We start from the raw sequence: 15,626 nt of genomic DNA on the forward strand, positions 1-15,626 counted from the left end.
GTTCCCATCCTGCTGTTGCTAATGTGGGCAACATTGTTGCCCACTGTCTGGATCTTCAGCCATTGGGTCGCATGCAGAACCAGTTCCCAGTATTAAATGCCCTCGGTTTGAAAAACCTAGAATGGATTAATTTTACCTGTCTGGAATCTGACTGTTGTGATTCCACAGGATGACACACTCCTATCCTCATGAGTCTTGGATGTTCTTTTCCTGTTTCCCCAAAGAGCCTTAGTAACCTTTCAGTCGGTGGCCCCTTCCTCCCTCCCCCCTCTCTCAACTAAGCCCATATGGTTTCTGATTTTTGCCACCAACAGAACCTTGACTCATTCAACCAACGCACAACCTAGGCTCTGTAAACTATAAAGAACTGGCAAATGTGCACCTGCCGTGGGAGGTGCTCGGTGGGTGTTTGGAGAGTACTGTGTGCTCATAATCCCGGGCTGATGCAGGATTGAAGTCCTGATGTGAAGTCCGTCACCACGGCAGACAGTTTGCTCATCCACTGAAGCCTGACCTCCTTGCCTCGGCTTCCCTCGGTGGTTGTTAAAAACTGGAGAAACACTAGACACTAGAGTCCCTCCCCTCCCCCGGCTGGAACTGGCATCATGCAGGCTGTTTCCAGGTGGAAGGATATGGAGAGAAGCACCAAGGATCATGCGGTCAGAACCTTTGGACCTGGTTTAGATGGGAATGGGAGAAATCCAGGGAATGGCAGGGATTCCTAGGGACTTGCCAGGAAGGTGGCATATCTAGCTCTTTGTCCAGAGCCACCCACACAGGGAAGGGCCACAGAATGTCCCAGGAGGCTGATCGTGCCACGCCAGTGACATCCTTTCCCAGAGGTCAGGATATGGAGATGGAGAAACCAAACCTCCCGTTCAGAGTTGGAAGTTTTCCCCTTTATTTTGGAGGAGCAGAAACCTCGAGGGGGAAGGGCCTGTAGAAGGTAAAGGGTTGAGTGACCTTGTTTCTTAGGTGAGGGGGCTGAGGCTCAGCCCAAGAGGCTGGCCCGACATCACCGGCCAATTAGCAGCCACGCCGGGCCTCTCTCTCTGCCCTTACCTCAGGATCTGGCGTTATTAAGAGCTTGAAATTTGCCATAATGGGATATGATTAGAGTAATCCAACCCTGTCTTTCAAAACCTCTTGAACTGGCAAGTATTAGTCCCTGAGCCTTGAGAGAGAATTATTTTGTCCAAATTACATTTCTTTTAGCCTTGCTGTGAAGACGGAATCCACCAAGGAGAGAGGGGTAAGCGAGGAGCAGGGGTGCTGTGGGGATAGGCGCTCTGGGTGGGGTCTGATAAGGCCACCAGGACACAGAGCTCTGAGAGACAGCGCAAAGGAGGCCGCAACGGGAAGAACAAAGCAAAACAGAGCCCGACGGGATTCCGAGGCCCTGGGCCCTGGTCCCAGCCTTGCCTTGCACCAGTGATGCCTTTCTGTCCTCTGGAAATTCCCTCCTCCTCTAGGGCTGCTTCCACCGCTGTGTAACGGAGCGGAACTCCCACCATGGCCTCCTGCCCTGATGATGTGAAAACGGCCAGTCATGCAAGGCCCTGGTCTGTCATAGTCATGGGCATGTGCCACAGGCCAGGCTGAGCGGACCTCTCCCTGCCGCCACCTCCGCCCACTGCATGAGGGCCCAGCCTGCAGGGGATGAGGTCTCCCCAGGGAAGAAGGTAAGGCCCAAATAACAAGCCCCTTCAGGCATTCCATTCTCACCCAGGGACTTGCCCAGGGTACCCAGGCACTCCTAGCCAGCTGTGGCCCTTCTGTGACGGAACTGACCTTTCAGCCCGTATACTTTGGAGAACAGAAGGGGCCCATGGGTAAATCAGAGCTCTTGGGGAGATGGGAGGTGCGTTTGTGGCTGAACTTGATCCACAAACCTAACAGCAATAATAAAAATAGAATAAAACTGAAAGAGCCCAGGGTCTGAAAGGCCTGGCTCCCAAGGCAGCCTGGTGAGTCCAGAGAAGCAGCAGCACTTGGGGACCTCCTGCTCTGGGGCAGGCCGGGCCACTGGTCCCAGCTGCGTTTCGTTTTATTTGCTCTTTGGAACAAACTTCTGCATAGATAGTGACCATCACAACTTACAGATGAATAAATCCACACAAACCCTGGTCATGGAATTAGTGACACGGGCAGTTCATTAACTGTGGAACAGAGTGGCACTTAGGACAACAGAGTGGCACAGCCCGTGGGCACCCATCTAAGTAAACCACTGATCCCATGCGGACAGGAAGAAGGTGGGGCTTGCTCTGTCCTCCATCTGTTCAGGCTTCGGACTCTCCGACAGATGGACACGTTTTATTGCTGAGACAACTCAAGCTCACTTCATTCAGACATAGGCCAGGTTCCAAGACAGTGGGCAGCACACCTCATCCCTTTGAGGACCCCAGCTTGTCCTGGATAAGGAAGGAGAGGTGACCAACCAATATGATTTCCTCTCATCGGGAAGAGCAAGCAGGTGCCAAGCTAGACCCACCTGCTGCCCACGCTGCTCTCCGCAGGGCCATCCTCACTCAGGAGGTAGGGGAGGTGAAAGGCTGGCCTTCTGCTCCCTGTGCAAGCAAAGCCCCTCTTGGGTAGAGCCTCCAAACATCCTGCCACTTTTATTGTCCACTCGATGCAGAGACCATTTTCTCGTATCCACAGTTGACAGTTCCCTTTTAAATAGCTAAGATGTTTTCAAAAGCTACAGAAGATTGTGTTGAGACTCGCATTTCTCAACAGCACACCTTCTGTGTCTTTTCTGATCACAGGTTGCCGATTTCCATACGCCAGCCGTGGTTTGCTTAAACCACGCTCTTCTGGAGAATTCCCACCAGCCCTGTTCAATACAAGCGTCTGTGATGATGGAAATGTTCGGTATTTCTGTCGTCAAGGCTGTAGTCCCCAGCCCCATGCGGCTAGGGAGCCCTTGAAATGTGGCTCGCCGACTGAGGAACTAAATTTTTAATTCAATTTTAATTAAATTTAAATAGCCACACGTGACTAATGGCAATGATATTGGGCAGCACAGATCTGGATAATTACTAAGAAAATATCAGCTCACTTGCTTTCGTATACACTTACTTTACTGTAAACACAGAATGATTTCAGTTTGTTTACCCTCTGGGTTTAACTTTTGGCCCCAGTATTTTGCCCTGTGGGGGATTCACAGTTGTGTAAACACTCTATGCATGAAATAAAGTTTTAGAAAGAGGCCATGAGTTTGCCTATTACCATGACACTGTAAAAACACCGAGAGTAATAATTAAAAGATTAAACACTCAGCAATGCAAAGGGTTTGCAAACACTCACTTCCTACCTGCTACCAGGGTGTCAGGTTTAAAAGCAGAAACGTAAATAGCACATTGTGTTCCTCATCTTCACTCCCAGAAACACGCCTGACCGGCTCTGTGTGTGGCTGGGTTACGTATTCTGTCTGACGGAGGTGGCCCTCCTAGCCAGTAAGCTCTCACTGGTCAGTAGTTCTTGCTTTCTTTTTCTCCCTGGTGACAGTGAGTTTTCCATGTCCTGTGTCACCTTCAGCAGGTAGGAATTCCTTCTCAGGATCCTCCTTGGAACACAACCATCCTGACAACTCCCTCTGGCCTTGTGTCCTTTCTAACTCCAGCAAGGGAAATGCCCTGGCCACTCCAGACTTAAAATACACAGATTCCTGAGCTCCATCCAGAGATCTGGGTCGGAATGACCACAGCAAGGCCTGGACAGATGTTTTTTCCTAAGCTCCTCAGGAGACACTGATCTGCTGCCAGATCTGAGGAATGATGATCCAAATCCTCTTCCTTTGACCCCGGCTCTCAGAAGCAGGGCCAGGCGGGAAGGTATGCAGACACAGTCTGATCACCGTCATTATCATCATGGCCATTTACTGACATCCTCCTGCATTTGACGTAAACTAGCCCCTCAATAACCCCAGAGGTGGCTATTTCTAGTCTCACGAATAATCCGAGAATTTAAGACAGTTTCATTCCGCAGCTATTCAACAAATACGTATTATATACCCCATCTGTGCCAGGGCCCTTCTAGGATATGGAGGTGCAGCAGTGAGCAAGGCAGAGATCCTCTGCTCCCAAGAGCTGGCATTGTAACTGGAGGAGACAGACAGTAAACAGACAGGGAAGTCTGTTTGTCACATGGTACAACAGGCAGGGTGAGGGGGACAGAGAACGGCACCAGGGCCAGGTGAGGGGGGTACACAAGCAACCTCCTCTGATGACGTCAGTCAGTCAGTCACCCTTTGAGCAGAGAGAATGTCTGCTGTGAAGACTGTCACCCCCGGCAGCAGAAGAGCCCCAAGGCTCAGAGCCTCAGTCCCACAGGTGACGCAAGGCAGGTCTTTCTGACTCCAATCCAAGGTGTTCCTTTGGCCACATCTTGTCCTCTCGCTGTGTCAGCAATTCTGTTACTAAGGGATGCAGCACAACTAGCTCACCCTCTTCCCCACCTGCAAAGTTAAACCAAAGGGGAGAGTTTGACCATCATGGGAAAAAACATCCACTCTGTGGCCAACAGGGGCTTGTATCCACTGGGACTATTCATTCCTCCGACACTGAGAGGAGGGTGTGGCTTTCACCCCATTTTACAGATGAGGAAACCTAGGCACAGAGAGGGGACTGGCCTGCGCAAGGTCTCCTGGTTACCATGGCCCAGAAGCAGGGTTTGACTCCAGATCTGCTCGGCAGCAGCTGCCTGGACACTCACCCCCACTGGAATGTCCTCTGCTGCTCCCATTTGCTGCCCCCACTAGTGGACTCCAGGGGAGGCGGCCATGTCTGGTTGGGCAAGAGGTCCCAACCCACGGAGTGAGGACCGACAGAATTCACGGGAGCAGGGGCCCTGTTCTTATTACTGCTCTTAAAGGCAGAAAGAAAGGGAGTCTTTCTCTGAGCCCCAGGACAACTGACCCAGAACATCCTGGCTCCAAATTGCAGACTTATTAAGCCCATTAGAGTAACTGTAATCGAGAATTTACTTAAAAGCCCACAGTGGCTTTTGAGATAGCCTTTTGCTGAGTGCCTTCTCTGGCCTCTGTCACACTGCCGCCTCCCTCCCAGACACCGTCTCCTCCAGGAACCCCGAGAGTCTCCACTCTCCCTTCAGCATCCCGAAGCCCACAGGGTCACGGGCGGGATGGCGACATTCCCATGGAAGAAGGCAAACGGACCTCTCCAGGCTCCATTGTTTGAACCACAATTTCCCCCATTTGAGCCATTTTCCTGACCCTTTCGGACAGCAGGAGCCCGAGCTAGGAGCCTGGTGGACACCCCATGCCCAGCTATGAAGACCCCTCTCCAGGCAGGTGACAGTTCACCTCCTGGGCTCCCAGTGCTCCTGTGCATGACCTTGCTCGGGCTTTTTCCTGTTAGATTTATTTTCTCGGTTCACATGTCACTGTCCCTAGGAAGGCCACGTCTTATTCCACTCTCCTGTCCCAGAGTTTAAGATAGTGTCTGACGGTCAGAAGAAGCCTGAAGCGTAACTGCAGGGTACATAAGTAGAGAAGTGAGTGAGGCCGTGCATCTCCTTTCCCAGGAGGACCACTCTGTTCTGAGGTCTATAGGTCTACAGGTGCAGCAGGATCAAGCAGGAGAGTCTCAGCCTCGGGGAGCTTGCAGCCTGGCAGAGGAGGCAGCACAGTGACAACCTCCGACAGTAATGTTTCCTACTGGAAAAAAAAATACATAGGTGAGCAGGACAAAGCCGCAAGGGGAGGAGCAGTGGTGGCAGGGTGGCAGAGGGCATGGCGGAGATCGCAGGCTGCTTACCCAACCATCCACTATTCACTCTTGTATCAGAACCCTGGTTTTATTCTCTCCAGTGATATTCCCAGTAGAGTCCTGTTTCCAGCTTCTCCTGCAGCTGAGGAGACTGTTGTAAGTGTAATATTTAAGAGCCAAACTTCCTAGAAAGCTCCCTAAGAGGAAAAGCAGACAGCTAGAGGGTGGATGCTTTTTAGACTCTTCTTATTTTCTATCTGCCTGGAATGTATGTATGATGGATGGAGCCACAGCAACCTTTCATGAATTTAGGATGAAAATAATCTTCAAATATTGATAGAGAAAACATTGAGAGAGCAAGCCCGGGTCCCTAATGACCTCAATTAGCATCTTTTCCACACCTGTGCTGTCTTTTCTAGATGTCCTTTCAGTGAGTGAATTAACCTTTTGTGCATCTACCAAGGGGGCAGTTGGGCTTCTGTAAGGAGCAGAATGTGGCTTCTAACAGATGCAGAGACTTCTCTGAAGAGGTGACATCTGAGCAGAAGCCTTTCAGGCAGGAAATACCAGGGAAATAGCTATTGGAGGAAAGTGTGCTGTGTCCTGGATGCAGAGAGAGGGCCAGTGTGGCTGGGCCTTGAGGAGGCAGGGCGGTGGCAGAAGATGAAGGGGCCGTGGTGGACCCTCTTCCTCAGTTCCTGAGGCACAGGGGATGCCCCACTCTTTGGAGAAGAGATGGAGGAAGACGTAGGAGGGAAAAGAAGGAGGAGGAGCAGACTCCTCAAGATGGTGAGTTTCCTTGTCCCTGCCTGTCCCTCACTGGCCCCATTCCTGGTGTCCCCACTGGGTGCCACCGACGGAAGGACCCCAGACCTCTTTGATGTGCATGAGGACAAGGTCCTCAGACCTCACCTCCCCGGGACCCTCCTGCTGGGCTCAGAGCCTTGCCCCTTTTCCTGTCGCCGTCAGTGTGGGGAGGCCCTGGGTCCCGCTAGCCTCCCTTGCCACGCGTGACTCGCGTGCTGGTTAAGTGCATGCTGGGAGTTGGCCTGGACCCCAATCGCAGCCCGACTCTGACTCGTCCTGTGTGTGTGCCACAGCTTCCTCGTCTGCAGAGGCCCTTCATCCTGAGGGAGCCGAGGGCCAAGAGGGAGATGCAGGTGGAGCGTGGTGCTCCCCGTGCAGCAGCGGGGAGGAGACCTGGAGCGGCAGGCAAGGCGGAGGGGCACCCCAGACATGCGGAGGGACCCCAAGGGTGACCTCCTTTTGCTCCCACAAACTCATGTTCATTTGACGCCAGCCAGTCCCAGTCTGGCCATCCTGTACCAGCACAGATGTTAATGCAGGAGCCACGGAGGCAGAAATGGACGCCCTGCCATGGCTAATTGCAGAAGGCCCAGCCAGAAAGACATCCAAAGATGACCCCTGATGTGGCCGTCTCCCTGGAGGACACCAACTGACCACCTGTGGCCAGATGATGACCTGGGACCTTTCTGCTCCAAAAAGCAGAGTGGTTAATTTTAGGAATTGGCACATGCTCCAGGTGTGCCTTTGCCTCCTCGGCGTCACTCTCCTGGAGATTCCAGAATGTTCTATTCATCAGCATAAAAGTCCATATAACATTGCATCAAAACAAAAGACACCACTCTACAGCACAGAAGGTGCAGGAGGGAGCCCACCATGGAGGGCCTGCAGCCACAAGTTCTGTGCCATCAGTTCTGCCACGCTGAGATCACAGGAGAGAGTCCACGAGAAGGCCCAGAGATGCCTTCCGGAAACGCGACACAGGGTGGAGCGCCCTGCTCCCGCAAGCAGGATGTTTAGCTCAAAGCCCTTCATAGGAACACAGGGGTCCAGAAATCGAGGACCGGGAGGACGGGCCTTGCCGGCCACTGTTCCCATTGGCTCCTTTCACCCCCTCATCCTGTGCTCTGCAGGTGGTGGTCTTGTTCCCCACAGGGAGAAGACCCCAAGGGAATACAACAGGAGTCACAGTGAGCTATGCACAAGGGCTCCCTGGGCCAAGGACCAGCCAGACGGGGAGCTCAGGGACCTTGACATGGCGACCCAGGGTCTGATCCGCTCGGGCATCTCACAGGGCTCCTTTTCTTCTCTTGGCTGTGAACAGACCAAGTGCAGCAACCTCAACCCGAAATGGGCCAAGGACTCCTCTGAGTCCAAGATCTTGGTCATCCCAGCAGGAGACCAGCAAGCTCCGGCTGAGGGTGGAGGGAACCGAGGACACAGGATGGAGGAGGGAAAGCAGGACTCTCATTTGAAGTCCAGGACAGCTGTGGTGTTGGCCACAGCACTGCCCACCAGGTCCACTTCTCAACTTCGCCAGGAAGAGGGGCCCCGAGGAGCTGCCGCAGGGCCTGCAGGAAGAAATGAGCCCAGGCTGCGCCAGACTTGGCCAGGCCTGGCTGTGGCCTCTGCTGTGAAGAGCAGCTCAGATTGCTCTTGGACTCCAGGTCCCGCCCCCTGCCCAGGCAGGCTCCTGTGTGTACCTTGGAGGCTTGGCCTTGGCTGAAGCAAGCTGCGCCCCCACGGCAGGGGCTCCATCCCAGGGGCAGGACCACACTGTCTCCAGCTCGCTGGGGGCCGGCTGCGGCTGTGGTGGGGAGTCGTCACAGCTCCACAGCTCCCTCTGCCCACCTCTGCTTCCTGCCACTTCTGATTTCAGCATTGTCCCCTGGTAAGTGCCCTGCATGGTGGAGTCCAGGTCAGGGCTTCTCCTGGGGAAGCTGACTCCACGGCTTGCTGCACAGAGAGCTCAGAAAATGCTCAACACCCTTTGCAGTTTGTCAAGTTCATTTTCATTGAAGAATACACATCTAATGCCAAAGGCATCTTTTTGAGCCCTGCTCAGCTAGCGTTCTGTCTGCTGTCTTTATACTTGCAGACGTGGATTAAGGCTCTGCACACCTTGGCACAGAGGAACCCCACCAGAGTGCAGGCCACCCTTGCAGGCCACCTGCCAACTTATCATGGTCTCCTACCTCAGGGCCTTTGCCCTCACTGCTCTCCCAGTCCAGAAGGATTTCTGCAGGCAGACATAGAGCACACCCCTTACCTTGGTGTGGAAGCTCAACATTACCTTGTCAGAGAGGCCTTCCCCTTCACACACAATATTCCCAGCATCCTCCCACTCCTGCGAGCAAAGTCTCCTTAGCCAGCTTTATTTCCCCCATAGTTCTTTTCGTCATATGATTCATGGAGCGTCTGCCCCCTGCCCCTGGACCTGCTCACTGAGGGAGGGATTTTGGAGTTTAGTCGCTGTGCATCCAGTCCTGCTCCAGGGTCCAGCACACAGTGCTGCTCAGCAAATGCTCGTGGAATGAAGGACGGCGTGATCTAGAACGTCCAGGATGTGCTGTTGGCCGGGAGGAATTGCCGAGAGCTCAGCACACCAGGCACACGCCTCCCCAGGAGATGAGCCTGGTTATGTCCGTCTCCCACTGGGGAGGAGAACTCTGCCTCCCCCAGAGGTGAGCCTCCACCTGCCGTCTGACAAGCAGGACTTGAGAGCCTGGTTTTGCATTGAGCTCTAGGCCTGCAGCCCAAGCTGGACGCTGTGTTCCTGGGCTTCAATTCCTTTCCCTGTTGCTACTCCCTGAAGGCCTTGGCTTGCCAGGTTATGTTCGTTTCTCAAATTACCCTGAGTGAGTTTAAACAAGGGAAAAGAAAAAGGGAGTTCTCCCCTGGTCTTATTAAAGAGTGTGTGTGTGTGTGTGTGCGTGTGTGCGCGCATGTGCACGCTCCTAGCACTTTCTCCCAAGCTGTCCCAGGTGAAGCAAGCACCCCTTCCTGAAAGCAGTCACTCTCCTTTGTGCATGTAAAGCCACAACATGGGCCTGTCCTGAGCCGCCTCAGAGGCACCTGCGTCTGTGGACTATCTTGGCTCCAACTCAGTGAGGCCGGCTCTGGACAGCGCTCATCCCCTGCTCTCCCCAGGCCATGTGTGCGAGGAGACGAGTGACGGTGTGAATCGCATCCTGCTGTGAAAACCCTTGGGACACTTGACATTTGATGAGGCTCCAAATGGCCTCCGTCCCTTCCTCCCTGGCCATCACTCTTGGCCACCCCAGGTAGGCCTTCCCTTCTCCTCCTTCTCTCTTGGTTTAATTGCACCGGAGATCGGGGATTTGTGTAAGCCTGACCCTCAGCTGAATGGAGCACAGGGATGGTCCATCCGTCCCTTCAGGAGGCTTGGTTTCTGTTAGGTGCAGTGAAAAGTCTCAAGGGTGAGACACGTGAGCACGTAAGTGTCCACAAACTCAGGTCATCTAAAATGCATGGAGGGCAATGGTTAAGGATGAGATGATTCAAATCATGACATTTTTGGTGGAATTTAACAAGCTGATTATAAAACATTGGTGAAAAGGCAGAGAAGGGAGCCCAGATATCCTGGAGGAAGGACGGCCATCTAACCTGCCAGATCCTTACCGGGACCTGTCACCAGCGGCAGGCATGAAGACAGTGCCCTGTGGGCACAGGGACAGATGCCAGGTGGACAGGAAGCCCAGGGACGGAGCCCCATCAACACGACCTGCACAGACAGAGGGGAACGGATCACTCAGCACGTGACGCTGGGTCACTATCCCATCAGGGTGGTCTTAGCTGGGCCCGTCACCACGTTAGACACAAAAGCCAAGACCCAGAGGCGTGGAGACCTGGAGGTTAGAGGTAAAACTGTAGAACCTTTAGAAGATGACACAGAGAGAGCTTAATGGCCTCAGGCTAGGAATGGATTGATTAAAGACCCCAAAAGCACATACGATAAAGGAAAAAATAGACAAAATTGTCCACATGAAATTTTAAGAGCTTCAATTTATCAAAAGAAACTTCAGGGGGTGTACAGATAAGTCAAAGCTAGAGGGAACTATTTGTGACATAAAATGGACAGGTAATTTCCAAAATGTATGAAGAACTGCAAATCAGTAAGAATAAAACCAAAATTCAATAGAAGAATAAGAAAAACATATTTTACTTAATAGAAGAGAAAATTACCAATCAATATGCCAAGAAGCTCTTTCTTTTTTTTTTTCTTTATTTACACTTTATTTTTCAGTTTGTTCTAATTAGTTATACCTGACAGTAGACGGCGTTTTGACACATTGTACACAAGCGAAGCACACCTTCTCCTCCCTCTGGCTGGACATGCCTTGGAGTCTCACGGGTAGCATAAACATCATACAGGCATATAGGGTGAAAAGGTCCCACTCATTGCCATCCCCACGCCCCTCCACTCCCCTCCCTCCCCTCCCTTTTTATCCATAAGGAAATGCAAAGTAAAGCTGCAAACCGGGCGTGGGGGTGTGCACCTGTCCCCCCAGCTCTGCAGCCAAGGCAGGGGGATCTCCTGAGCTCAGGAGAAGGACCAGCTGGACACAGCAGCGAGAACCCATCTCAACCCAATAAGGGAAGACGGCAGTGAGGTGTGATTTACATCCAGCAGATTAAAAATTAAAGTCTGAGGTTCAGATGATTCACAGAAGTGGAGAACCCCTCCTGAGCCAGGATGCAGTAGGAGTGTGCTCGTATCCGGGCAGACCCCCATTGACTCTGCTAAATAGAATCTGTGACAGCACTTCTACTTGTGAGGATACCCCCTGAAGAATCTGTGTTTGCCCCAAGACCTGTAGAGAGATGGCCATGTCAGCATGATTTTTAAAAGAAAATTTGGAATTAATCAAAATTCCCACCACCTGCAAACGTGCTATCCAACGGGGACCGTAGATAGCAGCGAAGACGAGAGAATCACACCAACACAGACAGCGTGGATGGGTCTCCTGAATGTCACTTTGAGGGGACCTAAACAGGCCACAGAGAGCTTGCAGTGTGATTCTGCTCACACCAGGGCAGAAGCACGCGCAGGCACGTGGTTCATTGTTCAGGGCCGCACAGGAGCCGGGTTAAACCGTAAAGAAGAAAAAAAGACCGAGAAAGCAAAAAACACAGCAGGAGTCAGTTCTGAAGGGAGAGGGACACAAAGATGTCCAGGAGACAGGCAGAGTGCTCGGGGCCATGGTCAGCTTGTGCCTGGACCCTGTAGTGGACACACAGTGTTCCTTTATGTGGCTCTCTTGGGCGGTCATCTGGTGGACAACTTGTACGTGTCCATTGTCCTCTTCTAGAACTTACTACAATTAAACCACTTCGTTCTCTGGTGAGAAAGAAGCAAGGTCAGTGACAAATGGCTGGTGGAGGAGATGGCAGGGCTCCTCCTGATCTGGGTCTTGAAGTTGGAGTAGATTTCAGGAAGCGAGACAAAGAGGGAATAAAACAGAATCAGGCAGACGGAGTGGATTGTGGGGAGACAAAGAGGTACAAACGGGAAGGTGAGCTCAGTGTGTTCACAGTAAAGGTTTTGTAAGGCCCTGGGAGGTCCATGTCATCTTTCAAAGATGTTTTGTGATCAGCAGGGACTATTACATAATTTTTTATCATAATAAAATCAGAAAGACATGAAATTTCTTATTTGAGTCCATGATTCAGTGCCTCTAGGTACACTTGCATTTTGGGACAACCGTCATCACCATCCACCCGCACAATTTTATCATTATACCAAGCCACTAAAGAATTTCTACAAGGTGAGAGTAACATGATCAGATTCTCCTTTTGGGAAAGCATCATAAAAACAAACAAAAATAGGAGGACCAGAAAATCGGGATATGAGTTTGGACAAGTAGACGGACAAAAATTTGAGGTCAAGTTTGGCCCAGGTGAGGCACCTTAATGTGCTGAGGAGCAAGTGGGGTACAAATGTAAGGAAGGCTGCAGGATTCCCGGTCCTTCTAGGAGGGATGCACAGATCGCCATGATCGATTTGTGTGTGGGAGACAGAGACACGTGGAGCCCGGCACACGGACTCCCAGCGGGGTACACGCTGGGATCATTTATGAGAATAAGGTTATAAGAGAAGAAATAGGTTGGTTGGTTCCTTTGTTTTCGTCTGGGAACTTGTGATGGTCACCTATGTGCTACATGTGATAACCCTACCCACGTCCCCCCTCCACCTCACACCCTTCACGGGGATGTGAAACGCTCATTTTGCTCTGGGGTAGTGTGTAAGGGAAAGGCTGGATTCCCATAGTGTTGCACACTTTTTCTGGGGAAGTTCAAGTGAAAACACTCCCCAGGTCACACAAGAAATGATCAGCAGATCAGAACCTAGACCCAGCTCTGCAGAAGCACCCCCTGCCAAGGCAGAGGCCGTACCCAGGGTGGACAGCAAAGGTATTGACCAGAGCTTGGCAAGTCATGGCCTGCGGGCCACGTCCAGCCGTCCATCTGGGCTGTTCAACCTGTGAGCTAAGAATGGTTTTTACAACCTAAATGACTGGGAATGAACCTAAAAAAGAAAACTATTGTGTGAAACATGAAGATGATGTGAAATTCAGACCTCAATGTCATAGAGTTTTGTTGGAACACAGCCGGCTCACTTGCCTATACACTGTGTGTGGTAGAGTTGAACAGTTGCCACACAGACCACAAGGCCAGCAAAGTCTAAAATGTTCACCATCTGGAGCTCACAGAGAGTGATCCCAACCCCCAGTCTGGAGTCGGGGGCCCAGAGCTTCCTGAGCAGGGGGAAACACTGGGTCAGTGGGAGGCCTGAGCCTTGTGCCCAGACCTGCCCAGGGTCCTCTGGGGAGGTCTAGCACCAGAGCTCTGCTCTCTCCCTTTCCCAGCTCAAATCCAGTCCGTGCAAGGCTGGGTGTGCTGCCTCCACCCTCAAGGCAGGTGACATGCTGATTCCTACTCCCAGAGTCCCTCCCTTAGCCCAGGTATGGGTAAGGGACCAGCTCAGAGGAATCCTCCACAGAACCCACACACACCTGTGCCCTAACACACCCGCCTGCTCGTTCACTTCTTCAACAAGCGTTTACTGAACCCGTGTCATGTTCAGTGGTAGGAACGCAGCAGTGGTAAACAATAACAGGACCAGAGAGGCACACCCTGTCCCCACCAGGAGCAGCAGAAGCATTGCCACATGAGATTCAAAACCAATGTCCCACCACGGCTTCCACCTGTGTGACAGAGGACCCCAGCCCAGGGGCTTCCCAGAGAGGGTGACACCACCACGTTGAGGGTGGGAAGGGTGAAGGGACATTCACACAGGCAAAGAGAAGAGAAAGGTGGTCGTGAAACCCTGGAAGGGACAGAGCACAGAGCACCTAAACAAAGGAGGCCAGAGGAGGACCCTGTGCGGCTGGACCTCCATAGCAGCTGGGGCAGCAGATGTGTGGCCAGGGTCACGAGCCAGCAGCTGGTCAGCTCCTCTCCTCTTCCTGCCACTCTCCACTGCTCTCAGAATGAGGAGCTCAACCTGAGCAGAGAACTGAAAAAGTTCCTCTCATTGACGCCGCGGGCGTATTACCCAACCGTCAACGGTCAATCAAGGGGGTTAATTGCATGTAAATCGCCTGAGCTGTGACATCATCCTGTGACCTGAAAGGACCACAAATGGCTTGGCTGGCAGAATCACACCTGTGTCAAGGAGCATGTGTGCATGAGAAACCTTTGCAAGTGCCAGGGACGCCATGGGGTTCACTACATGTCAGCTGACATGATCATCATCACCGTCATTGTCCCTGTCATTTTATTTCATGAGCAAGAAATTAAACCAGGGCTCTGAGGGAATCCAGCCACTAAAAGTGGAGTGGATGGTTTTCTTTGTTTCCAACATTTCCACTTTCAGTTGCAGCTTAAAATCTTGAATTCGTGAGGTTATTGGAGAAAGATCAGACCACACAGCCACTGGTCACGTCTCTGAGCCATGAAGAGAAGCACCAAGAAAAGCACTCTCCCTAGTTGGAGGCAGACACCTGATTGGTCTTGAGAGAGTGTGGGGCAGCCTCACATCTGCAGGGTGGCCCTGCTGGCTGGAAACCGCAGGACAGTGGGAAGACAGGACCTGTCATCCAGCCCTGCCTGAAAGTGCTGTGTCAGCCGTGAGCCATGTAACGTGAGTGCTCACCTGCAGTTGATTAGCCCTGATCTGGAGTTTGCATCAAAGAATAAAGCCCTGTGCCTCTGTCTGAGGCCTCTCTCAGCTTGGACAATGGCAGTGGCCTCATTTGAACTCTTCCCCTGATCTCTGGGTCCCAGCACCATCCCCCATCACCACCACCTGCACAGGCCGCATACCTGGAAAGGCTTCTCCTGCCCCCTGTGCCAGAGCTGCTCTGGCTTTGAGAATAGAACTCCTGGAACTAGTCTCTGTGCCCGGTCTCAGGGGTCATGAGATATTCTACCCTTCAGACCAGAAAAACATCTAGTTCAAGTTCAGAAAAGGACAATGATGATGATAATGCCAACCACAGAAGCAGAGCTATCCTAGTGGCTGTTAATGTGGGCTTTGGGGTCAGGCTGCCTGGTTGAATCTGGCTCTGCCACTCTCCAGCTGTGATGTTGAACAGTGACTTAACCTCTTTGAACCTCATTTTCCTTACCTATAAAATGGAATTGTAGATACATTACTTTATAAGGCTATAGTGAACAGAATATAAAAACTTGAGAATCACTTCAGGTACTGCCCAGCATACAGTAAATTGTTCAATGAAGTTGGCTGTGCTTGCTAGTGACACCTGCCCAAGGTGTACAGCTTGTGTAGTGACACAGGACCCTGTGCTTCGAAGGCCTCAAGGCTCTGTTTAGTATTGTCCCTGAATTGAAACTCATTTTGAACTCCTATTCTCCTTTTGCCCTGGGACCCACAAATCATGCAACTGGTCCTGTGGCTACCCTTTATGGAACCCCCTTGTCCAGGTACTGCCCTAGGCTCTTGACAGACACAGTTTTCCTTCCGACTGTGGCACAAGCCCAATGCCATCCTGTGTTGCTTCTCCCAGGGGCTCACTTAAGAGGCAAGGTGCAGCCAGAGGGCTT

At 52.0% G+C, this 15,626-nt stretch overlaps 1 long non-coding RNA gene across 1 annotated transcript in view; it reads right to left on the reverse strand.

Moving 5' to 3' along the window:
- Nucleotides 1-2,263: 2,263 nt before the first annotated feature.
- Nucleotides 2,264-15,626, reverse strand: part of LOC124095859 (uncharacterized) — a 50,444-nt gene continuing 37,081 nt past the window's right edge. The window contains exon 3 of the long non-coding RNA XR_006852658.2: nucleotides 2,264-5,680. This is a non-coding gene — a long non-coding RNA (uncharacterized LOC124095859). The remainder of the gene's footprint in view (nucleotides 5,681-15,626) is intronic.

Source organism: Marmota monax, unplaced genomic scaffold (genome assembly GCF_021218885.2).
Source record: "Marmota monax isolate L192 unplaced genomic scaffold, Marmota_monax_Labrador192_F-V1.1 WCK01_AAM20220418_F8-fsc00073, whole genome shotgun sequence".
Taxonomy (NCBI): Eukaryota; Metazoa; Chordata; class Mammalia; order Rodentia; family Sciuridae; genus Marmota; species Marmota monax.